Genomic DNA, 26,699 nt, shown 5'->3' with positions numbered 1-26,699 from the left:
ACTATTTTGATACTGAATATTAACTTGCAGCAAGTTATTGACTGGAAAATATTTGTGCAGGGAAGGACAGCAACTACGCTGTTTAATCTGAAGAAATCCACATGTGTATCCTATTTTTAAAATAAAAGCCTCATGGCAGCAGGTAGTTATTTTAATACTGAAGATATAACTGAATGTTAGTTATCTGATTGTGGTGGTTCTTATGATGCTCTTATGACGTTCTTGTGTGTAGCACCATTGCAAAGTTTTGCCAAGTGTGCAGTCTCTGTGTGTGCCTCTTGATGGCAAGCCTTCTTTTGCCTAAAACCTTATATATATAATGTGTAGGAAGAGAATTAAGTGACTTTGGAATAAGCCGGAGGATGCTGAATCCGTGAGCTGCATGGCCCTTCTGGTCCTGCCCACATGGCTTCTAACAGTCAAGCTCTAACTCAGGCTCAGTGTCAGTGCTACACAGAAATTACTCAGTGTGTAGCGGGGTATCTGGAGAAAAGTCCGTAGCGCTTTTCCCTTCATGCTTGATCTGTTCGGACAGCTTCAGAGCTTGGACAAGCCTGTCTATAGTACGAGTTAGTGTGCTTACACTGTGGAAAGCAGGTGAGTCTGTTAGAATTTCTGCTGAAGATGCCTAGCCACATCTGTACACATATCAGTAAATTAATTTATGTGCAGTGCTTGTTATTTGTAAGAAAACTCTCAGAAGTATTTTGCAAAAAACTGAGACATAGTCTGTGGTATGCTGGAGGTGTGTCTGCACAGCAGTATTGTGCCAGGGAAACGGACCCTCTTGTCATCTGCGAATGTGGTTTCTATATGGAAAGAGAGAGAGATACACTTAAAATTCAGTTAAATGTAACAACTGTTTGACTAGGAGATGACAACAGGATCTGCTTGAAGATAAGAGCTGAAGTCGTACCTTACTGAAGGTACTGGGAGGCCTCTGACAGGCAGATATAGCTATTTGAATCAAGAACGTGGCTAGAACGCAGGGAACCCATCTTCTGTTTCAGGAGTAAATTCTTATGATGAGCAAGGATTCATTGGAATAAAATGTTTCCAGAATGAGAAATGGCATTCTGCTTAACTGAGTTCTCCTGGCAGACTTAAAGGTAATATTAATCGCACTCGCTTTTCTGATGAAAAATAATGTTTGCAGTATGCTAGTACAAAATGTGTTCCTCTCCCTGCCCCGAGCTGTTAGTATTTTTATAGAGTTTGAGTTGAACTCTGGATATAATTTAACTTTGAAAATTTCATCTTAATGAAAGTTTTCTGTAATGTAAATGTGTATGAAAATTTACCTAATTATGTCTCAAGACATAATTCTGGTGGTGTAGGGGCCCCATTTGAGTAGTGTAACTTACACTGGGGCAACCAGCATGGCAGGAAGCTGGCGGTGCAGAACAGCAGCTCTAAAGGCTTGACAGAGGAGCTGAAAACTTCACAAAAGGATTTTAGTCAACTTTAATTGGTCTGCTGGCAAATGTCTAGATTTCTGAAAAGTGCTTTAAAAATAACAGTTTCTTTTCAGCGGCTTTATAGTTTGTGACAGCCTCTGTTTCATGGTCCTACCTTGTTAGGTTGTCTTTTAAAGCACAAGACACATTACCCTTGAACAAAAGAGAACTTTTTGGAATGGATTTCATTGAATATTTTTCATTCAGCTGGCAGCTGCAAAGACCGAGAGTTGATTCTTACACAATTTTTGTTCACCTTTAGAGTTAGATTTATGTAATTTGTGACAGACTCTGTTTCATGTCACTTTACCTGTTACTTTTTGTGTTTTAGCATAGATATACCACATCAGTGCAGAAAAAAAAAAAAAAAAAAAAAAGATGCAGTTTTCCTGATAGGATAAAGTTATTCCCTTAACAGGTAGAGAATGCGACTAACCTTAGACTGTTGCTACTCATATACTATAGAAGTCACTGAAGAAACCATAGTTTATATGCTGGACTGGAAAAATATGGAAAGGTCTGGAATGGTACTGAATTGTCTAAGGTGCTTCTTAGGAAACAAACATGAGGTTTTTTTTAAGTTCCTTTTTTTCCATCATTGTTAGAACTTCTGCTGTAGCTGGAGATTATGTTAAGGCTTACCAATTGAACTTATAAAGTTATTCAGACTGGAGATATTTATACACCTAAAGATGCCAGTGGACTGCTGTATGGATTTTAATCAAGTTAGGCATCCAATTTTCAATTTTTTATCTACTTGAGGTAGTTTTAGTCTCCCTGGACCTACTTAGGCACTTTTAAAGCCACCTGAAGAAACCTGTCAGCACCTTTTTTGGACTCTGTACATTTGAAAAATGTGACCCTAACTTCTCCAGATTGGCGTCCACTGTAACATCTCTGTTAGAGTACAGATGTCCATGTGCCAACACAAAAGCGATATGCTCCATAAACTTTCGAGAGGGAGGTCAAGTACCCTTTCAAGAGTTAATGGACCAGTGGTCTGGATGGAAGACATTCCTGACCATCAGACCACTCCTTAGATCCACTCCTAACAGTTGTCTTTAGTGGGAAAATGGATTACAGCTTTTCTACAATCAGATGTGGGGTGGGGGATGTATTGGCCTACACAATGAAATGTGTTTTCAGACCATCTCACTGTCCAGTCCTTGCCTTGGTGTTTATTTTACAAAGTTGAGATGAAGAAATTTAGTTATATAGGCCCTGAAAAATAAGGGGGGGAACCCAGGTTTTAATGCAGTTGTACCAGGTACATGTACAGTGAGACAAATACTGTGAGGATTGAAGATCAGATAGGAGCACCTTTGGAATATAGAATCTAGAAACCCATGTCTGTCAGGTTTATAGACAGTCAGCAACGTGGCTTCGAGATAAATTACTTTCAGAAAAAAGCTGCCATAACTGTAATGAAGTAGTAATTCAGCAGAACAGACTGTTTCCATTGAAACATTTTGGACTGAATTCCCAAATATTTTACTAATGTGATATGGAGCTTCCCTCACATTTCTGTTGGGAGACTGAGTAGGTATCACTGTGTCTAGTCTTGGTCATTCTAAAATTCTGTTTACCTTTCTTTGCACTTGAACACACAAATGGTTACTATAACATAATTTTGTCTTATATGACTGGAGAGAAGCATATTGTTGAATTTGGTTCTAATTGTGAAATTAGAAATTATGTAATATCTTCTGTATTTTGTAAATGTTCCATTCATTTTTTTACTATACTGTGTAAAATTTGTGTATTCGTGCTGTGCTTGGTTTTGTTTTCTAGAGGGGATGAAGATCTATGTTGGCTAGTTCAGTGGGTTACAACCATCTTGAAGTTGAACTGACCATTCAGAACAGTGAAAACTGGTGCACTAAATCTGTATTATTTTTCAGGCTTGGAAAAAGAATGAATTTTTGTTTGGAAAGAGGTGAAGCAATAGTAAATATGTGACAAAGGGGGATTCTAATAAATAAAAGGGTGACAGACAATTAGTAAATTTGGATTCAACATGTGCCCTTGTTTTTTAATGAACAATTTAGCAGTTAAACTTTCGATCTGAGGTATAAATAATAGCTTAATTACTGCTGTTCTTAGAGTCACAGGAAAGTCTGTGAAGGCTGTGATCCTTTGCTTCTAAATCTTTGCTATACAGGACCATTGGAAAGGAAATTAGCTGTTTAATACAGCAGTGAGAATACATTTATGAAAGTTCAGCTCTGTCAAAATGTCCTTTCTAAATTCCTGTTCTCTGAGTTTTGTTGGGCATAAAAACTGGCTTCAGGCTAAATATATAAAGATTTAAGGCTAAACTTACAAGTATATGGGGATTTTGATGCAGGAATCTCTTATTATGACAGTGTAAATAATGAATATTTTTTTAAAAAATACTTTTTAAAATAGTAATAATTTTTAGGTACTTGAGTGTGATGGTTTTGTTTGTGGGGATTTTTTGAGAGTTTGGTTTGGGGTTTTGGGGGAATTTTTTTTTTACTTTCTGTTTAAAGTACTTAAGGACAATAGTCTTATAAGAAGAAATGAGGAAAATTGGGGTGGGGGGGGAATACTGATTCTGTGCTTGTATGGATGGATGTAATTAACACAACAGTACTCTGTTACAAGCAGGACAATACTCATACTCCTTCGTGCACCTCTGGACCAAACAGGAATTTGAATTTGTCTGAATCTGCCCCACCTGAATTTTGGATGTACACAGGCTTCGTAGCAGAGTATCTCTGCTCTGGTCCAGAATAGCAGTCATAGCCCTCAGGGCAGTGCAAGTATAACAGCAGTCAAAGCAGTGCCCAAAAGAATTCAAGACAAGTAAAGCTCAAAGGGGTTTTACAATTTTTCAATTTCATTCAAAAATATGGTCTTTCAGAGGAGAGTGTTGAGTTAGTTAAAAATTAATCTTTTTCTGAAAGAGAAGGAATTATGCTGAGGCACAAGGTGGTCTATCGTTGAATGGTTTTGGTATTATTCAACATTCAGAGAGTGACCTTTATCTATTTCATCAGTGTATGCTATGAATGTTTTTTGTGTCAAATATAAGTGAGAACATGAAATTTGAATGTCCATCACCCTTCTCTATCTAATTTCCAGCAGCCCCAGTTTTAAAGTCTTAGGAATGCTGCCTTACTTTAAATAGCTCTTCTTCTTTTGATGTTAACGCACAGTTTCATTCATTCAAAATAATCATACCTCCTTTTAGCTCTTGTTTTCTGATGCTAAATAAATTCGAACTATTTTAGTCTTCTTACCTAAAATCGGTTCTCCATTCTTACCTAAAATTGGTCCTCCCTTCTTACCACCGTCCTTAATCCTGTTTCCTGAATATGAATGGCAAGTGTACACAGTATTGCTGATAAAGTAGAAATACCTTTCCTGATCTATCTGAAAAGCATATTTGCTTTATTCAAAGTTGCTGATGCCTCACGTTCAGCCTGCTTATTAATGATACACTTAAGTCTTTCTGCCGCTGTGTTTTCTGAACTAATGTGCTTCTAGCTTGTAGGGGAAGTGTTAGTTGTTGCTAATTGAATGCATCGCCTTGCACTTAATACAGTTATGTTTCTGTTAGTCGGATCTTCCATGTGTAATTCTTTCTCTATCCCATTGTGGTTTTACTTGTTATAGATTCTGCCTTTTAAATTTCATTATAAAGCTTCTACAGTTTTTGCCGTAGTGTTCAGTGAAAATCTGAAATAAAATTAGCCCTGCCATTGAGTCTCGAGGAACTATCATTACTGTTTCAACCCTACCATTTCCTGATTAGCCAGTCTGTTAATCTCTCTAATTTCTTTCCAACTGACTAATAATTTTGAAAAGGCACTATATCAAATGCTTTATTGAAGTCCAGAAGATAAGAGCTACTGCATTTCCTTTGTCTAGACAATCAGTTATTTTACTGAAGGAAAATAAGAAATCAGTCTGCTTCATCTCCATTTAATGAACACATGTATTTTTCTAATAAGAATATATATCTGTACGTATAAATATTGTGGCAACCATCAGTAATACAGTCACCCAGTCAGTGAGAATGCAAAATCATGACTAAATTTTAAATTATGGAAAAAGTCTAGAATAATTTGCAGCTTTTAGTAAGATGCCAACTAGGCTATCTGCCATCCCTGTCAGCCTACTGACATTGAAGAAGTCTAACTATGAAGAGCATGAAACACTGTGAACCTATAGGACTTGAGGAAAAAAAAAAAAAGATCCAGAACTGCATTAACAAAGGTCTGAATCATAATTGATGGGGTTCTGGAGTGGTGGGTGGTTTGTTTTTAGTTTTTTTTTTTTCTTTTCTCCTTTAGCATATTTGAGAGCTTGACACCTGTGAGATCTTTCTGAGATCTAAAGTCATGTTCTTGTCTTAAGAGTCTAACATGCAGGGTTAGCTTCTGGTTTCATTATTTTATATTAGTTGGAGTTTTATGTTCCCAAATACTTTCCAGGTCAAACGTGTCACTCATTGTTTTGGTTTTCTTTTTACATTGGGCATCGTAGCTATATTTCCCTTTACTATGTACCACAGTTTATTTGCAAAGTATTTCTGACAGCAACTTTAAATCTGCCTGGATCACAGCCTGTTGGTGTGTTCCCAATGGCAGCAGGTGGTTCTAGGTAGCTCGCAGCTGAACAAAACCATGAGGTGGTCTTACGTGCTGCTACATATCAGTGTTGTTCAGTCTTTAGCTTTTTCCCCTTCTCAGTTTTATGATTCTTTGGGCAGCTTTAGTCTTAACACCGAGCTAGAGTAACATGACAGAAAGTAAAACATGTCAGAAAGTAATGCAGATTTCTTTCAAACACAGAATTGCATTAATTTTGCTGAAAGTCTAGTCAAGTGACAGAAAATCTCTTTTGGACAGTCCAAACTTTACGTTGTCTTCGTGAAATAAACTATTATGATCGAATTTTGGTTTATGTACATTTGAAACACTGTTCTCTCATGAGCATTTTAAACTCAGGCAACAACAAACTTTTTAATAAGCTCAGGAAGTACCTCAATATCTGCAGAAAAAATGAATTTTATGGAGTCTCAGTTCATTGCGTAATTTTTTCTTGTTTAACATGTAATTGTTTTTCTATGGAGAAAACAGGGGTTTCAAGCTTTAGGTACATTTCTGGTGTGAAGCATTTCTGGTCTAAAAATTCTGAAGCTCTGACATAAATTTATTATCTCCTTTTATACTTTTTCCCTTGTTTTGCTGTTTTGAGGAAAATAGCCATTAGCATCTTAAACATTGTTAGGGCAGAAATTATGCTGGTATATTGACATTCCTAGAATGGAAACCATTGCAGAAATTGTGTGTGTTACCTTAGTAGTAAAGTAACTGGAGTTGCACAGTTTGTTTCAATGACAGGATATTACTGCACTGTTTGGTGTTTGGTATTGAGTTTAGGGAAGTGGGAGGTAGAAGTGAAAATAAGAGTTAAGATGCTCAATTTAGTGTGGATATGCCAAAAAGAGGCATTATTATAAAAGAAACATTATAAAGACCTTTGTTATATACAAGTGATTAAGACATTTTTCACCTTAAGAAGTGTTGAAATTGTATTTCCTGCTTCTTTTACATGAAGTATGCAGTTAGTGCAAAAACTTTCATTGACACCAATAGGCAAGGGACCCACCTTTCAAACTGCCAAATTTTGAACTGTGAGTGAAAAATACTATTTTTACCTTCCTTGAAAACTTTTCTACTGTACAACCTGAGTGAGAAAGATTTGAAAAAGTGATGTACAATTTCTTTCACTAAATCTTACTTCTATGTTTTTGTTTTCCAAAATAACTTTAAATGTCATTAAAAAACCCTAGACTACTGGTTTAGTAGTAAAACCGGTGAAGTATCTGTTTTTAGTGTATTAACAAGATCTGAGGTTATAGAAGAAAGGTGATTAAGCAACTGTGGCATTTTAAATAATTTCATATGTAGTCTATCTTCTGTCCTAAATCAGAAACCACATTTTTCTTCAGAAATGATGTTCATAGCACTGAGAGGCCCATTGTGTTTTGCTAACCATGTTTCTAAATCCTCTGAGGAGATAAATCCCTTGAATAGCGTGCTGATGAGAGACAGTATGGGAGTTACACATCAGAAGTCTCCGAATAGCCTGGCTTTTAATGTAGCTTTGCCCAGCTGGATTGTATGGCTGAGACACATGTGGTTTTGGGATGGTTTCAATTAGGTCTTGGGCTTTGAAGAGGTATTAAAATAGCACAGTGGTTGGAATACATAAATGTGTTCGTTAGGGGGATACCCCCAACTGTGAACAGAGGAAGGAAGCTGAGTAATCCTGTGGTATGTGGAATGGGAGACAAGAACCTATGTTCTTAGTTTTGCCCCAGGCTTACTATGTTATCACAGGCAAGTCAGAAATATTTTATTTCTATTCTGCAGAGGCTTAGATTTTTATGGAATTACCCCCAGTGCATGAGATTGGATATGTTTGAGTACATTGCTAGGATCAGTGTCATGTAACCAAGCTTAATGTTGGAAGATGCTAAACACCAATATAGAGGCTAGGTAAAGAGGAGCTTCTGCCTCAGTGAAATGGGGGAAATACCTAGGTGTTTTACAGAGAAACGCATGGGATGTTATATAGTTAACTTTCCCTTTTAACAGGAGATACTGTAAAAAAAATGCCAAGCTTCTTCCATCTGTGCACCCTTTTTAATTTTCTAACAATACTTGGTTGCAAGGAAACTCTCTGGTCTAACAGAATTCTGTCATTTTTATTATCATTAATAATTTTAAACAGAGGAATGCTGAGAAGCTTAGAACAGTTTGGAGTCTTTAATACACTATTCCTTGTCTTGTTTGGTTGTTTCTACATGCAGTTGTTGCATGAAGCCTGGGATGTTTCAAAAGCTTCAGCTTGAGTCCTTTGTTCTTGGTTAAAGGATATCCCTGCATTTAGATAATGCTGACAGCTATATTAAAGATCTGTATTCTAACTGAGTGGAAAAATTAAGTGTTTCTACTTTCTTTCTTGGGATGCCAGTGGCCTACCAGCGGCACTAGAATTGAGTTCTCATTCTGGTACATTCTTGCACTTGGCTGGGCACACTCTTTTCACCTCTTCCTAAACACAGTATACATACTGCTGCCAAAAGGCAGCTTTCTGACTGCATCGACCAGTGAGGAGTTTTGAAATGGCCCTGTTCATGTTCCTTATCATAGTTTTAGTTACAGAGTGGAATACTTTTAGTTTTCTGTACCTAAATTCCCCATAGGTGATATGTCATGTCTCTGGCAGTCTTGGGGTGTGTGAAGAAGGGAAAGTTACTGATTTTCCCACACCCCTTCTATGTGCAGAGGGCTGACCAAGAAGGAGCAAGAGTGATATAATTTAAAACCACCTCTCAACAGCTAAACCAAATAACAGGATTGTAACGTGTTTCTTTTTCTTCCTTGAAGGTTTAAAAGTACACAGTAATAAAGGTAGTAGAAGCAGGATTTTTCCTTTAATGGCTTTGTGTCTAGAGTTCATCTGTCTCCTGAAATGAACTGGGATCTGTCACAGAGACTTAGTACCCAAAGCATTGCTGTAGCTTCTGGGTTTATTAATGCTTTGTTGGAGGAAGGAAGGAATATATGGGGGTGGGAGTTCCACAGATTATTACTATGGATGATTTGAGCTGGCATTTGATTTAGCTACCTAATTGAGCTACCTTTAATTTCAGTGTTACTGTGTATAACCTTCACTGAAATATTTTGTCTTGTCCTACTTTGCCAGTTGGCCCCTGGGGACTTCCCCTTCATTATTTACTACAGCTTTTCACTTTTTCTTGGTGTGTTGTTGTTGCTCATTTTAATATGCAAATATGTGGAGGTGATGTCTTTTTTTTAAAAAAAAAAAAAACTTGAAATGTGAGTGTCAGACTCTCCTGATCTATTGTACAGGAGCACAAAGCCATTTGTGAGAAATTTTTTTTCATACATGGAGAGAATAGATCTTAGTCTCTGTAAGTAAAAACAGGAAAGTCAGGACCAGATTACAAAACAATCACTTAGCTCAGAGTGGTGCGTGTGTGTTTTCATGGAAAATGACATACATAGTATAAGTACAGCAGTTAAATATTTGTATCAAAGAATTTCTATGGAACCCTATTATAAATGCTGGAATACAACACCCAGGAATATATTTGGCCACATGCTGTGGTGAGTATTCAAAGAAATCTGAAGGACATATTTGTGAATTTTCATAATTTTGAATTTGAAAGTCTGCAGATCCAGTTTGCAGGGGCTTTAATAGAAAAAGGCTGTGGGTGTGAAAGCCTAGAAAAGCGGAGAGGACTTTTCTTCCTAATGTGAACTTGCTGACCACGAACTGGCTGCTGTAAGTCAAGCACAGAGCCTAGTTCAATTTCTGGTTACTAAAAAGAAAAAAAAAAATATGCAGAAAGGAGTAAAGGTCTTTTTTGAGAAGGGGTTCAGTGTAGCCATGCTGACTCCTAGTGTCTTGAGAGCAAGTATATGTGCTATATTGGCCCTGTGCCACAGGGCAACCCTTAGCTGTGCCCTGCATGCAAAAGAAATTAGTTTGCCTGGTGATTCATGGTTTGCCAGTGGAGCAGGATTTATAAAGAATGTGTTGGAACTGTTTGTTATCAGTGGAGGATGTGGGAAATTTAGGGGAGAAAAAAGTGAGAGGAAAAGATATTACTGTTAATACAATTGAACTGCGTAACTGGAAGTGGCTTTTGTTGTTGCTCTTCTATATGGAGGCACTGCTGGAAAGAAACTGAGCGTCTGCTCAGGAAGTGTGGTTTTCTTAAATTATATTCATTAGGTACTGGTGCTTATCTTTACGGAGAAGTGTTTTCAAGACAAAATGATGGTCAGTCTGCAGATTTTCTTTCTTGGGAAGAATATTTCACTGAGATGACACTGTCTTTATATGTTAGATTAAATGAAACAAGAGTAGTAACTCTGCTCTCAAGAGATCTTTAGCATCTCTAGCACAGTGGAGTAACAAAAGGTTAAAAACATGAATAATTCTCTGTAATTTTACAGAGTGGTTTTTAGCAGGCAAAAAATAATCTGCCAGACTTGACTTTTTAAACTGTTTTTTCTGAAGTTTATTTTATTTGGCTGTTGATGGTAGCTGTAGTATTGGCAGGAGATCTCTTGAGTGTAGGCACTTGTCAAGTGAAGTGCATGATTATAAAATGATCTTCAATCCATGCAGGCACACAGAAGGATTTATAGGAGATCTTTGGCCACAGAACTAATGATGCTAATGGTGATGTTGACACTTCCAACTGCTGCTTCTTAACATTGTCTTTAGAAGAACTAAGTTTGCTTAAATAAATATTATGGAGTGGTAGTATTTTTAAATAGAAACTGAAATTAGAAGTAAAACAGGCTCTGTCATTTAGATAATCCATGGAAGTAACAAACTGATGCACAAAAAAGTAGTCCTGATGCGTGTCCTTCAGCAGCAGCAGGTGTTTTCCAAAGGCTTCTACCAGCTGTGTTTACAAATAAAACTACAAAAGGGGAAATGGTAATAATTTTCTATAAAGAGATTTCTTTACATACGTTTCATTTTTATGCCTATAATATGAAATAGGGTAATACATTTTACTTTTGTTTTACAGTGCAGTTGTAAAACTTCATAATAAATTCTATGAAAAGAGAACTTCTGTGGCAATCCAGTGTTAAATTCTTGGTAGTGAAGAATGGAAGAGAGTGGAAGTTTGGCATATCGGCTCAGGAAACTTTCCGGTTGGGGGAGTGCATAAATCCTGGAAAATTGCTTCTGGCGTGTGATCCTTACTCATACTGTCAAGGCTGAGATGTAAATATCAACTTCCCTCTGCAGGGACTTGCAGATCTCTGCGCTCATCTCATTGTTGAGGGAAGGAAAATCATTCTCTCTTCTAGGAGAAAAAGACCCCAGGAAGTAGATACACTGCAGTTGGCATATTGAAGAAAAGCACGGTCTGGGTGTTTTCTGAGTATAGTGGAATCTGAATTGATTCTGTCTGTCAGAGGCTGAAAATACCATTCTTTGTGTCTTCTTGTGAGCGGTGGTGAGATACTAAGCAAGGTGCTGTTCCAGGAACTCCATGTTTCACTGTGGCAGCATTTCCTGTACACAACTGTCATGGGAAGAAATTGATATGTGCTAAGAACAAAGTTGCTACATAGGAAAAGAAATTAACAGCGGAATTAAATTGTGATGACAGCAACAAAAAATTTCATGGCCAGAAATGAAAAGGACATGGGAATCGGAGTATTGGCATCTGGGACTTAGGGTATGGACTCCAGTAGCCTAGGTCTTCAATTCTGGAGGACAAAGGTATTTAGTTTTAAATAGATATTAGATGGATTTCCAGAGATAAATGTAGATTAGAAAATAATTTCCATGAGGTCACAGATAAATGCCTTCTAGATTTTAAGTACTTGTTATTCTGCATGACGAGTGGACTTCCCCTCTTCCCTCAGAGGCCTAGAATTTTGTCACTCTTGTGTTTGTGAAACATTCTTCATGAATTTCATTCAAGGGGTCTCCGTTTCTTCTTTCATATACAAGGAAGAAGGCAAGTATCATTAACTCAGAGCAACCCTGAGATTTCTTGGGGTTTTGGAGGACTTTCATATGCCCTTAAACTGTCCCTCTTGAGATATATGCAGATTGCTCACAGGTTTGTGGAGCGATGATGGTGTAGAGAGTGGTGGATAATTCACTGCCTTTCTGTGCCATGACCCCTGTGTAGGAGGATGAGAATTTTGAGCTGCGGTGTTTAAATCAGACACGTTTTGTTAATCCAAGTATTATCTTTAGCTGAAGCCTCACATGCAATTTGAATCAATGCTGGGCTTTCCTTTAAAAAGAATATTCGGCTGTTGTTTTTAAATGTGGACTTTCAAGTAAGTCCAAGTATGTTTTAGTTTTTGCAGGGAGTGATGTACTGAAGATCATTAATGTTGGCTTTATTCCACTCTGATCTTTTCAAAAACAAGAGATATGGAATTTAATAAAATGCTTTTTATTAACTGCTCTGTGATGATGCTTATGCTGAAAAGTTTGCAGTTAAGGTTCTTGCAACAGTATTAAATTAGGTATTATTTCAGGATCTTTAGTGCTTAATAGTGAGCAGAGTGACTTCATGAAATCACAGAATGCAATAGAAAGAAATTAACCTCTTCTAGACTGTGTCCACTGAAGGTGTATAAAAACCCAATTTCCATACTTTGGTTTAACCTCTCATTTTCATTCTTGTACATCCAAGTAGACATATATTCTCATAAACTTTATCATTAAGCAAGTTTTTTCATTCAGATTAATCCATTACCTATAAAATTGAATTCCTTTTTTTAAAAAAAAAAATAAAAATTCTCCTTTGCTTTCATTTGGGATAGCAATGGTATTTTGAGAGCTGCTGAAATAGAACGCTCAAAATAGAATACTTTCCTGAATCAGGACCTTTCTCTCCTCTCCTCTTGTCTCTTTTCTCATGTTCCTCAACTTTAGTTTGGCATGCAAATAGCTTTTTGTGGCCTATTTCTTTAGTAATTTAACCTATCCTATATCCAGATTGCTTTGTGGTCTTCAGTTAAAAAATTGTTTGGGGAATTGTCAGGAAAAAGCCACTGACTAATACAATATTTAACACAACCCACAATACAACAAAATTAACTCTTTGTTCTTGCATTTTACTAGTAATTTAAAATGGTGTGACATGAGCAATGAATAAAATTGAGCATTATTCAAAAATACCATATCACTTCGTGAGACTGACTAAATTGCAATATCAAAATAAGCTAGTCCCACGTATGCATATTCATTTCAGGTAGTTGATGCGAGAAGACCAGGTATGACACGCAAGTCTCACAACTACTCTAACATGACTGATTCGGTATTTAATTTTCTATATATCCACTTTCTTGTCAACTGTTTTATCCTCTTCTCATTTGTTCTGCTCATAGGTGAAATAAATTACAAATGTTAAGCAGAGTTCATCCCAATAACTCCAGTATTCATTGCCCTCATTACATTCTCATGTTCTTTTTTTGTCATTTTTAAATGTGGCTGTTATTGCTCTAGGTAAGCATCCTGATTGCTTCCCTGTAGGATAAGAAATAGAAGTCGTAAATGTGCGGGGGGGGGTGGGGGGTGGGGGGGTGGGGTGGTGTTTGTGGATGGTTTTGGTTTGGGCTTTTGGGGTTTTGTTTTTGGGATTTGCTTCTGAATTCAGCTGCTGGATGTGACTTTTTCTAACATTGAAAATTGCATGGGTTTTATTAGAAAACTAGGCACATGAGTCTTGACATTCATACTAAATTAGTTCATGTCTTGAAATGCTTACTAGAATTAGTTAGATAAAGATTCATGCGTTTTATTCAGTGTTGCTTCTAATTTTTGTTTAAAGGGCCCATCTGCAGATGGCTGAGTTCAGGCAACTACTATAATAATCACATCAGATGCAGAGGGTCTGTAATCATTTATACAGAATTTATTGTATGAGTTGGAAGATGGTCTATGAATGCAACATTATTTCACATATAAGCTGTTCTTTGTTGCATATATCTTTTTCACTTTTAGATATGAGTTGTGGAAGGAGAAACCTTTAAACATTAATTTTCTAGCACTGCCATCATCTTGTCGGCATATAGGATGCTGTGCAATTCAGGGCACTATATCACAAACTGTCCTTAAGCTGAAGAGGTTACCATATTTTTACATATATAAGTACCATTCATATAATTCATCTTGTATTAAAATACTTTTCTTTTATAAAAAATTATTCTATGTCGGGAAAAGATTCTACTGAGTGCTGGGGGAAGGATGAAGAGAAATTGTAGGCTGCTCTGTACTCGGATAAAGTGAAAATGAACACCACTTCACTATGCTAAAGCCTGTATTTGCTAAGCTTTGCTGTATTACTTGTGCTTGAGTGTAACTAGTGCCATTCCTATGAAGTTAATGAATCAAAATTTTTTGATACATAAGGCTGCTAACACGTTCTTGGAAGTATAGCCTATGTGCTATTTATTAAGTAGATAGAATCTCCTATTTCTTTTCAAAAGTCTTTCTCCAGAAGTTGCAGTATCTGTAGTCAGCCATTAAAAATTATGCAAATTTACATAATCTACAGCAAGATATATCTGTTCCTTTGATTTATTTAGACAGAAATCAAATCTGTGTCATTGAATCTACATGACAAAAAATCGTTCCTGCTAAAATGCGCATGTGCTTTTTTTAATCCTCTACTCTTGTTGTACGCTCACTTTCTAGTGATTTTCTAATACTACTTTTGATTTCGCTGAGAACTCTCAATGGTTTAAAATGCAGGTATCTTCCGTAAGCTAGTTTACCTAGAACCAGACCCAAATTAAGTAGAATGTCTTGCGCCTCCTCAAACTAACTCAACTTTTAATGAGAAGACTAGCTAAGGGTGTTTACTGACAGAGTATTTTTTTGAAGCTGAAGTTTCTATTCAGTGGCATTGAAATACATGCCTTTTTGAAATTTCCAAGTCCTGTTCCTGGTGTCAATTGGTATCCTGAGATATGATACTGAATTTAAATCTCTGCAATCTACAGTATTTCTTGTAGTTTGCTGAGGAAGTAAAGGGTGATTCAGCAAGCGCTGTCATCTTAGCAGAACACTGTTGGAAGCAACAAAGGATGCAATAGTGAAAAATTATACTGTGCATCAGAAGTGAAAGAGCAGTGTGTAAAATATGAAGGGGGGGAAAGCTGTCACTGGAGTTTGTGCTATAACTTTCCTGTCTCCTGGTTGTGGTGACTTCATTTAATAAGCTGTAGTGTTGTGGCTGACACCTGGATATCTCACAGAAAATATGTCTGGTGGGCTAGAATGGAGATGGCTTGGCTTGGAAACATCAGGAAAGATCACAGAGTGTGTCTGTTCTCTTGCATAACATGGCAATTTTGAGGTGGTGTAAGGGTCTGTAGGAGTAGGTAGCCTTTTGTTAGACAAGCAGATATGGAGGAGGAAACAAGTTTTCAGGAGCACAAGCTTTCTTGAGCTCCTGGAGGAGATTTCATGTGCCAAAAAAGTTTTCCATTTCTTTCAATCTCATATCAGCTCATCTACTAACAGATACTGTCTTTCCCAGAAAACATTATCTTGCTGAATTTCCAGATAAGACGTTTCAAGATAAAATCAAGAAAGAATCTATAACTGACTTCTAGAAATAGAACCATAGTCAAATTTCAGACCTAAACATCTTTGCTAAGAATACTGTTCCTAATATTTTCTGTTTATTTGCTGATAAAGCATGATTGTAACAATCCTGGAAAACTGCCACTTTTCAGTTTTAGAAAAAGTTAATCTATTTTATTTAAGTAGTGAAAACATTTAAATATATTTGGTGTTTACTGTGAGCCTTAGGATCTTTTTGCATCATCAGTATATAAATTCTGAAAGAAACAAATAATTACTTGAGAATATTTACCTAATGTCTTTATTCACACTTTGTGATTCAGAAGAATCAGAATTTAATTACTTACCACTGTCAACTTTCCTGACCCTACTTATCAGTCTGAAAATAGAGTGCTCATAGCTTATTCGGTTTTAACTAAGAGCTCTGCAAGAGTTTGATCATGCTTATAGAAAAGGGTTACCATGTCTTGCGGATTGCAGTTATGCTTTAAAAAAAAATAAAATTGACAATGTAATGGGGAAAAAAGAGGGGTTATCTTAATATGGCAATTAAGCACAGTGACACATACTCAGAGGATGAAAACCAGTCTTTCTGTAAAATGGTTTTGAGATCAAAATGTGCATTTTATATGGAAGTGACTATGAATATATTTTCACTGATAAACCAATGAAACACTCTTAATGTAAACTTGTCTCTGTTACAACTTTGTATTGAGAAGTAAACAAACTGTGTGATGTCTGCTATTTGCCTTGTCTTGTAGGTACAAAACTATGTTTAGGTTGCTGCGGAGTAAAATAGGCCCATGGTGATACCTGGTTCCACTGATACCTACTTTCAAGCCTTTAAAGCAGGAACTAATTTAGATTGTGAGAGAGATGAGACATCTATCTTGAAGTCACTTCTGAAGCCGGCAGAGAATTTATTCAATAAAGAAATAAATAAACCCCCTTCCATTTCTTATCTCGGAAAAGAGAGAGTCTGTGCAAAGGTCAGAGCACCAGCAAAGACTGTCTGTTTGTTTAAAGATGGCTGACCAGTAGGTTATTTGTTTGAGTATTTGTTTGCTTAAGAACTTAATTCCAGTTATGCAGGTTTAACTGTTTTAGCCCAAGAACAAAATGCTTTCTCAAATGAAAAAATAATTTGTACAGCTTTTCTTTGTAGCTAGTTTTGGGAATGTTTATATTTGGGTACTTGAGAATGTTTATTTTCCCAGGAACTTCCAGAGGTTCCTGTGAGAAAATTCCTTGCTCTCCTCAAGTGTGGATTGTTAGCAATGCGGACAAAGCATGTGGGAGCCCTGGACACAATAGTCATTCTCATGACAGTACTGCAATTCTACAGGTTGGAAGGACCATTATCTAGGGAAGTACAGCTATAGGCTTGCTAAAATGGACTTTTATTAATAGATAGATCCTGTCTATGAAGGCAAAGAAAATAGAGCTCACAGCAAGCCTGAAAAAAAATTATATACTCCCTCTCATCTGTCTGACATATATTTATACCTTCTACCACAGTAAATCTGATGAGCAATTTTACCCAGTTTCTCAAACCAGAAGTGAATTACCATCCATTAGGTAATACCACCACCAGACCTTAGCCTCCACTATTTTTTTTTAAACACTATCACAAACTGTCATAAGAAAAAAAGAAAAATCCTTATTGCTAAATCTTATTTTTTCCAGCTTTTTTCTGGAAATATATGTGAGGGTCCTTCATGCTTCCACTTATTAGAGAAAAATTGGGTGTGTGCAGAAAGCTCCCAATCTCCTAAGGGAAAAGAGATTGCCAACTGAGAGAATTCTTTACCCATGGAGCTTCTTCAAGGCACTCAGTCTGGAATAATAGAAATGGGATGAAAAACAGTAGTATCCAAGTACATGACCCTATATTTTCTACTAACGAGAACTTTTTGAATGAACTAAGACTTTATGCATTGGAAACATATTACATGAAGGACAATGCAGGTAAATTAGTTGATCAAAGTGTGACTGAGCAGCAGATCTAATGCAGCGGAGAGAGGCAAGGAGGATTCCCAGATGAATCCAGGGAACTATGTTCAATATACACAAATTAGGCCTTTTCTGGAAAGCTGTCAGTAACGTGATCATTCCTGTTCGAGAAAGATGAATTAGGACTGGAGCAGACGGAGTGATCTGGAGAAAGGAAAGCCTATTGTATGACAATGTATTGGAAAAGCTTGGCTTATTATCCTAACAAAATGAAGTACAAGAGGGCATATGATGCCTTTCTTATGAATACATCAGGAGACCAGTATGAGGAACAGAAAATAATTACTTAGCTAAAAGACCATGTTGGCAGAAGAGCATATGAGTATAAACTCGCCATGAATAATGCTGGGCTGCAAATTAGAAAATGACTCTGAACTATTATAGCAATCATTGTTTGGAATGACCTTCTAGTCAGAAGGGTGGGAGAAGAAATTACAACAATTTCAAGGTGTGTGGTTCAGAAATGTATGAAGGGGGTTTTATGATGTGGTGTCTGTGACAGTAAAATGTTGAAACAAATGATCTGGAAGTTCTTACAGCCCTGTGTTGCTAATGCTTCTTTTTATTAAAATATCAGGACCTTGATTGCTTTTCAAACTTTTATGACCGCTTTTGCGAGGTGTGGGGTTAGTCAGAAGACGTGTACTCTACGCATATTCTTTCATATGGTAGTGCTGAAGCAGCTTTCTCTGCTTCTCTCGCATCTCCTATGGAGGTCCAGAATACTGATGGATGGGCACTGCTTGTAAACATGGCACAGACTTTAGGGAAACGATGCTACTCGCTTTAAGTCTTCACAAAAGTTCTTTCTGATGGTGATACTGCAGGGAAAATTCACTGCCAGAATTCCCTGAGGGAGACACCCAGTAGGAAATGAAGGAGGTCAAGACTGACTAGGTGAGCAGAACTGCTCTAAAATATTCACTTTAAAATTCAAAAACTCATGTTAAACAATAACCTTAAAACAAGGTATGGGCAGATAAAATCTTTAACTTTCTTTTGGGGTAATCTTGTGACAATTTTCTGCTTCTATGAGAGGTGGTAGTTGGTCAGTTCTGTACCTCCCATAAAATGATTTAATTCCAAAATACTGGACTCAAGGCCCCCAGCAGGCAATGCATTCCACTATTGGCAAAGGGATAAAATCAGGTTCTAGAGGGAACTTGGGTGGAGGGTGTGTGCTGGGAACACAACTGCTCCAGCTGCAGAGGGTTTTAAATTCTGGGTTCTTCTTTTCAGCTGCTTCCATGAGCCAGAAGACTGAGGGGTATTTTGTACAGCGTATTGAAAAGTCTGGACTTTTTTAACACAGGAAGATATTTTTTCTTTCTGTGTTCAATATGTGAATAACCTTCTGCCATTTGAATAAATGTTGCAATCTGTTGAGGAACTGTGAGTGTTGGAAATACCTATACAAGAAGCAAATATAAACTCTGTGTCTTGTAACTGGCTCATCAGTGTAAATGGTGTCATGTTTAATTTATAGTAAGAATTCTGAAGAACTTAATGTGAATTTTATGGCAATAGATAGAAAGTATGAAATGCAGATTTTTAGCATACTCAAAAATAGACTGTTTATTCAGTAGAAAAAATGGTAATTTCAGTTCATTTTGCCAAGATATTCAGAGTCATAGGGCAATTTTTACCCAACTTCTGATGCAGAAGATTGTGTGCTGGTAATTTTATATTGTCATTGAGCTCATCATCTGATCGGTCCAGCGATATTTGCTTTAATTTATGTTGTGCGTCATACTGAAGTGAGACTGTGTTGACTGGCTGTTCATCAAACAACTGTATGTGCTTTTCACCACCCTTGGCTTGTATCCTCTCAAGTGTCCCTGAAATAAGTGGTTAGAGTACAAGTTCTTTCCTTGGCTTCTCTAGCATGGTTTTTTGGCACAGGTTCTCTGATACTCATATGGAAATGAGATTTACTTTTTTTTTTTTTCCCCCCCTTATATCCAGCTGCCTCGGGCCCTGTGAGCATTGCTGAATACTTTCATTCTAGGAAAACATTTTTCCCTGAAATTCCAGCTTGAACACTTGGGTTATAGTCTGCTGCTTCAGGGGAGCAAGATGCTCAAACAGACAGACTGAGAGATTGCCAGATCAGTCACGTTTTGCTCAAGCAATATGCACAGCTAGATGAGGGGGTGGTGGGGAGAAAAAGTGTGAGAGAGAAGCCTATATATGTATTTCTACATCCTATTTTCTTAATCATTCTAGATTGAGTATTCTCTGGGATGTAATTTGTCAGAACATCTGGGTTTCCCTGGCTGCAGTTAACTGCTGCTTTTTTTGGATTGTGTGGAGTCTGTCACAGTGATCTTTGGATAGTGGAATAGTAATGTCTAGCCTGAGGTATTCAGAATTGAGCAAGTAACAACTCCCTGTTGGCTGGCCTATATAAATGAATAGCCAAAAAAGCTTCGGAATGGTCCATCAGTAGCTTGCTGACAGAAGCTAGAATTTACCTTCTGTGACTTTTCTTTCACAGTGAAAGCAAGCAGGGAAGAGCAGGCATCACAAGCAATTTGATGGAGATTTTTATTCTTCAGATTTTGCGGAAGTTCCCAGTATGCAACAGACTTTAAAGGGGTGATTCCCAGGACTTATGATGGGGGGGGGGGGGGGGGGGGAGGGGAAGAGCAACTGGCCTACTGGCTGATTGTAATGACTAAAAACTTAAAACATGATGTTATATTATATAAAAATTATAACTGAGGAAATGCCTAGAATATTCAGTACCTATATAAGACTACAGAAGGTTTCTTCACATGGTTGGGCTTTGTTCAAAAAAACTGAGAGATGAAGGGAAAAGCCTGTATTTCATTATTTCACTACCAGTGGTCATTATAATGATTGCAAAAATTCAACCTTTAAAAAAAAAAATAAAGAAAAGGTTGACTAATAATCAACCAACCAACCAGCAATGCGATGCTGCCTCTGTCAGTCAGCACTGAGCACCCTGTGGGGGACTGAGTGGGGCAGCGCTGTGTTGCTTCCCTGCCATGTCTAGATGCGTTGCAGCTGAGAAGAGATGGTGTTTCAGATCCCTGCAGTGCTTGAACCATCACTCATAGGTGTTTCTTCATGGGTGCAAACTGTGTGCACTGAAACCACAGCACGAAGGTCATCTTTTGCTAGCAGCTGTTCACAAGGGAACTGGTGATGATCTCTTCATGCAAAACAAAGTTTTGCAGCATAGTTCTGCATTAACTCGTAGCTGAAAGCTATCTGGGTGCAGCAATACATGGCTTTTCTTCTCCCTGAAAAGCAGTGTACTGCAACAGTTGATACTGGCGGAGTATCTGTACCCCAAGTTTCAATAAAGAGCAAATTAATTACTAGTATCAGAAGAGCATCTATTTTTAATGATGCTAAGACTCAGATGTTAATTATCTCTAATTTACAAAGACCATTTTTCTTTGTCACTTTTAATGTTTCACATAACCTTACACTTGACGGATCTTTCTCAGTGGAAAAAAAGAAAAGCTGTTTCAAATAGGTTAAAAAAAATTGAATCTAGTGCTCATGCTGTGTACTACATTAACAAGGTAAATAAACAGTTTCTTCCTTCCGTTTTTTCACTGCATACACTGAAAACATTCAAGATTATTTGATTTATATGGATAGATTTGGCAGCTCTTTCATATTTATGTTGACTCCAAGAGATTAATCAAAATTAGGATTTTGCCTTAAAGGATTATTTATTTATCATATGAATAGCGGTGGAAGAGAATAGACCTAGATATAAGGAGGTGGTTATAATTTTGTTTCAAATGTGTGATTTTTCAGCTTTGTCTATTTGAGTTTTGGAGCATACTGGGGAAGATGTTCTGTTATGTGATCTTAGTGCTTTGTGGGGGAAAAACCATTAACAGGAGCTGCCTTTTTTCCTCCTAGCACATCTTCAGTACAGTCACTTCTTAGCTGTGTTTGGTAATTTGCAGACTGAGCGTCAGCAGCTGAAGCTGTAAGCCATGCTGAGTGGGGTCCCATACCCAAGCTCTAGCCTCCTCCTAGAATCTGAGCTACAGTGGTCCCGTGTGTGGATACAGTCAGTATCATTCTGTGTAGAGGCACAGTGCAAGGTAGTAGAGCTCTGGGCTCTAGGGGATCCTCCCCGGGCTGCAGGTGGGTCTCTGCTCCATCACAACCTCCGTGGGTGCAGGGCACAGCTGCCTCACCACGGGCTGCACCACAGGCTGCAGGGGAATCTCTGCGCTGGCACCTGGAGCACCTCCTCCCCCTCCTTCTGCACTGGCCTTGGGGTCTGCAGGGTTGTTGCTCTCACATATTCTCACTCCTCTCTCTGGCTGCAATTGTGCAGGTGGTTTTTTCCCCCTTCTTAAATACATTATCCCGGAGGTGTGACCACCATCGCTGATGGGCTCGGCCTTGGCCAGTGGTGGGTCTGTCTTGGAGCCGGCTGGCGTTGGCTCCAGCAGACACTGGGGAAGCTTCTGGCAGCTTCTCACAGAAGCCACCTCTATAACCCCCCTCTCTACCAAAACCTTGCCATGCAAACCCAATACAGCATACAAAGATGCAGCCTACACAGAGAAGATATTCAGCTGTAGAGAAGTTGGAAAGAAAAGCAGTTTATGATGATTCTTAGAGACCGAGAAGTTCATATTTTCTATTATCCTCATATTATTTCTTGAAAAGTGCCTGGAGATATCACACTGTCTCAGTGTAGCACAAACGAATGATTGTGACTCCACGCTCTGCAAGAGAATCATGATCAAACACTGCCTATAAAGAGTATCCAACCGTATGTAGATATACCTGCCCTTCTATTTGACCCTTTCAGATAAATAAACAGCTGAAACTGTCACTTGGTATATAGCAAATTACAGGGGCATATATATAGTAGGGAAAGTCCCACTTTCCCTACTATAGATAGTAGGGAAATACAGATATTAAAAATTATATTTTTAATACTTTATTAATATATAATAAACATTATATATATTATACCACTGCAAAAGAGTTGCAGTAAAGTTGATACAGCTTACGTTCCCTTTACTTGTTTTCATCTTTAATTTAATTTTAACATTTGTTAGTGTTTCTGCATAGCAACTTTTCCACTGGAACTGTAAACCCTGCAATACCACATGCATGCCTATTGGGAAAAGGTTTTCTTTTTTACTTTATATGGACTCTTAGAAATAATTATGCACTTAAAGGTTAGAAAACGAGTGTATTACCATTATCCTCCATCCAATGAGCAGGTATCCAACAAAGTATTGATGGAAGTGTTTTACTTTGCTGACTACACTATGTTGATTGAACTATTTAGCAAACTGTTAATCTATTAGATGAAAACAAATAGCTGTAAATGTACAGTGTCTCATCAATATCTTCTTTTAAAAATTAATTTCCTGCAAGTATGGAATCTATCCTATAAAAGCTGATTGACATTGTTGCAGAACCTAGTAACAATTTCAGCATTTTCAGCTCATCCCAGCACATATCTTTGACTGAAAAGTTACAAGAAATAGTTATTCCCTGACTCTGATGGGTGGTGTGGCATAGCTGGTGGGTAGGTGGTGGTGGTGGGGATGGGGACTGGCTATCTATAGCAGCTGTCTGGGGAGTTGTGCTGGTTGTGTTGGCAGAGTTCAGTGCTCATTTTCTGTGCAAAAGGGCCTGTGGGGGAAAGAAAGGTGTAGATGGTCACTGTCCCAGAGTACATCCAGGTTACATAAAATTGTCTGCATGTTTTGTGTTCTTATATAGCTGCCAGGTTTATACAGAGGGAGTAAAATTGTGAATGCCTTCCTGTAAGGTGCTATATTGAAAGAGTATAAGTCAATTCTTCAGTGACTGTTTTCTGTAGTCTCTCTTATCCTATGCTTTGCCTGATGTGGTGTATACCTAGTTATTGTGAGATGCCGGGAGCATACAACAGTGGTGCCAGAATAGTGCATTTGAGCAGCCAACAGCAATAAGTATGGGGAAGTCATTGAAAGCCACTGGTGATTTGATGACTTAAATCTAGAATAACTGAGAAAAGGTTCTAGTGTTATTTCTTTGCAAAACTTAAATGCCTCCTGAGCATGGCCTTTGATCATAAACTGAAATGCAAAGGCTTTAATTAAGGGCAGGCACAAAAGTTTCAGTGATGATAATGATTCAGTCTTCTGAACTTTGACGGTGTGTGTGGATGTGGCTTCGACTGCCATGAATGACTGAAAGAAATGTTCTTTTAATCATATAAAGCTGCCTTATGGTAAAGGACAGTTAATTAAAGCTGAATTTAGCATTTATGCCTAGAGAAATTTGACACTTGGATATATCTGTGATAAATGCACTAGAAAGTATAAGGATAGCTACTCACTGCATATTGTTCTATATGAGATTTGGAGAAAATTGAATGTATCATGTCTATCCACCCAATGGAATGTATCATGACTATCCACTCAAGTGTACTAGTGTTCTTCCTGGTATGACAAGCTGTGGTGTACACAAGATAGCTGTATTACTTTACAAACTAAATCATGGAATCAATTCTTGTCATAAACATTTTGCATTTGACCTAGGTTACAAGCTGTCTTTCTTGCTTACTTTTTTGATCTCTTTGTACATCTCTTGTCTGGGAAGGTGAGGCTCTAATGTGCATTATTCCAGGGAAGTTCAGTCTTACCTCCATTCTGAATAAACTCACCAGTCAGAGTTTTGAATTTTGCTCAGGAAAACCTAGAGCTGATAATGAGAAAACTGAAATTCTAACAGAATATTGGGTACTTGAGATTAAAATGTGCCTTTTTGTGTTTGTATTTATATTTTGTAGTTGTTTTAGAATACTATTGGGGACACTAGGGAAAAGTTGGTTTATGACAAGGTTTTAAAAAGTACAGCAGTTTGTTTAATCAGGTAATATACTAGGACAATATTTGCTCTTTTAAATCCTTTATATTTCTCTCTTTTTCTCTTTCATTTTTTGGACTGGGACTAGAGCTGAGTTGTTTCTTATGTCTTATACTTGGTTGCAAACTGTTTGACTTCGTGTTTGTAATGATGCTTGCCTGGGCTTACGTGGATGTCTCATAATGGGACTCTGATAATTGCAGCACTCATTCTGGGAATTTAAGTATATTTGGGAACTCAATCAATAGGGAGCATGAAAGTGACCGGATTATAGCTCCCATATATGTATTTACGTACACATATATGACTTCTCTTTTTAATGAATATTTTTAAACTGTTTCTAAATAAAAAAATATTTGCATACACTTGGATAAAAAAATCCAGTTTACTTTCAAAAGAAATATATTTCAGAGAGAAGAGAAGCATAGTCTAATGCCAGTCCCACCAAACACAGTATTTATGTATATTTGGCTGTATGACTGCTGGTTATAAAGTGTCTAAAACCAAATGAAAACAAACAAACAAAAAATTATGTAGCTGAACCAAAAAGTATTTTAGAACTGAAAACTGAAGTTTTTTCTACTCCTTTCATTGTGACGCTAGTGAAATTGGGCTTGGAACTGCAAACATACAACATAATTTTTTCCCTTATTTAACTCCATTTGAAATTACAAAATGTGTTTTTGTTATGTTAGAAGGCTTATACTGTAGGTTTTTCAGGTTTTGACATCCCTTTGCACTTTTGACATCCCTTTACAAGTTCTCTTGTACTGCGACTTCATCCAGCAAAAGGAATGAATAGTCTATAATTCTAAGTGTACGATTCTGTTGATTTCAATAAGCATAAAAGATACTCGGGCTTCTTCTTGCTTTAAAGCACACCTTGGTGTCATGCAAAAACAATTGCATATGTTTTAAAGTACTTGCTGAACTGCTGCTGGGTTACAAATGCATCTTCCTATAAATCAATGATGAAGAAGAAAGTTCATTCTTAAGTTATTTTATATTTATATTAAGTTCATGTTTCTTGAATAAATATCCATCATAATTAGGAAATGGAAATACCTCACTTCTGCATTGGCCCAGATGTTACCTGTTTGAGGCTAGGATATAGAACAGCTTTTTAACATCTTAAAATGACATAGGGTTTTTGGCCTGGCATTGATACCCCTTCTTTCTTTTAAGAAACAGATCTGCTGTAAGTTATTTTCCCAATTTCCCCAGCCCCCAAAAGGGTAAGACAGGTATCACCAACAGTGAAATATCAGTTATCTTATTTTCATTTGGGACTTTAAATATTTACAGGTAAATTTTAGATACGAATTTTGTGTTGAAAATTTTTGTACTGATGTTCTGCAGCAAGCCAAATGCCTCAGAGTTGCTAATGTTACATTAGTGGAAAAAATCCAAATGTAAAATTACATCCAAATGAGGACTCCCACAGATTTCTAAAATATGCCGGCCCTCATTAAATTAATTATAGCATTTCTTTATTATCTTCAGGCTTTTGTGAGAAAAAAAAAATTGTTCTCACTCTAGAGAATAAAGGGATAAGAGCTGACTGAGAAAAGCCATGGTTCTACTTTGTCGTGTCTCTGTGGTAGATTTGTGGTTGGCCCTTTCTAACAACATGTTTTAGTTGGGATAACAAACAGACAAGTAAAATTGTCTTTATTTTAAAGCAGGGTTTATTTTTTGTATTGTAAGTTGCAGTAGAATAGAAGAATTGGACACATTTGAGGGAATGGGACAAAGTAAGTCTTTTGCTGACAAATTTGCAAACGTAGTTTGAGTTTTACTTTGAAATCAAGCCAAAAATTTGTCCTTGGGGGGCTGTGTGTAAATGGATATCTGTTATTTAGGCTAGGTAATTGAACAGATGTGAATGCTCAGTACATACCTCCCTTTTGTGTCTCTGAAGCTGGCATCTTTTTACCAGCAAGCTAATCCAATGGGCTATTTTGGCTCAGGCAGACCATGTTAGAGACAGTGTTATGGAGGTTTTCTTATACTACTTCTATCTTATTTTTACTGTTTAATCACTTCTCTATTCTCAAGCAACATTCAAGAATAAAATTGTATAGACACTAAACCCCCACCCCCCACCCAAAAAACCTGTACTGTCTTTTGGGAAACACAGAAGTAAGAGCAAGTCAGGTTGTCCCATGCTTTTCCTTGTGAAGTGAAAGTAGTTGTGTA

At 37.3% G+C, this 26,699-nt stretch overlaps 1 protein-coding gene across 8 annotated transcripts in view; it reads left to right on the top strand.

The window, feature by feature from the left end:
- The window catches only part of INPP4B (inositol polyphosphate-4-phosphatase type II B), a 333,478-nt gene that overhangs the window by 170,981 nt on the left and 135,798 nt on the right, over positions 1-26,699 (top strand). The window lies entirely within an intron of this gene.

Source organism: Strix uralensis, chromosome 4 (genome assembly GCF_047716275.1).
Source record: "Strix uralensis isolate ZFMK-TIS-50842 chromosome 4, bStrUra1, whole genome shotgun sequence".
NCBI classification, from domain to species: domain Eukaryota; kingdom Metazoa; phylum Chordata; class Aves; order Strigiformes; family Strigidae; genus Strix; species Strix uralensis.
The sequence above is the reverse complement of the archived record's forward strand: the minus strand, read 5'-3'. Positions and strand labels throughout refer to the sequence as shown.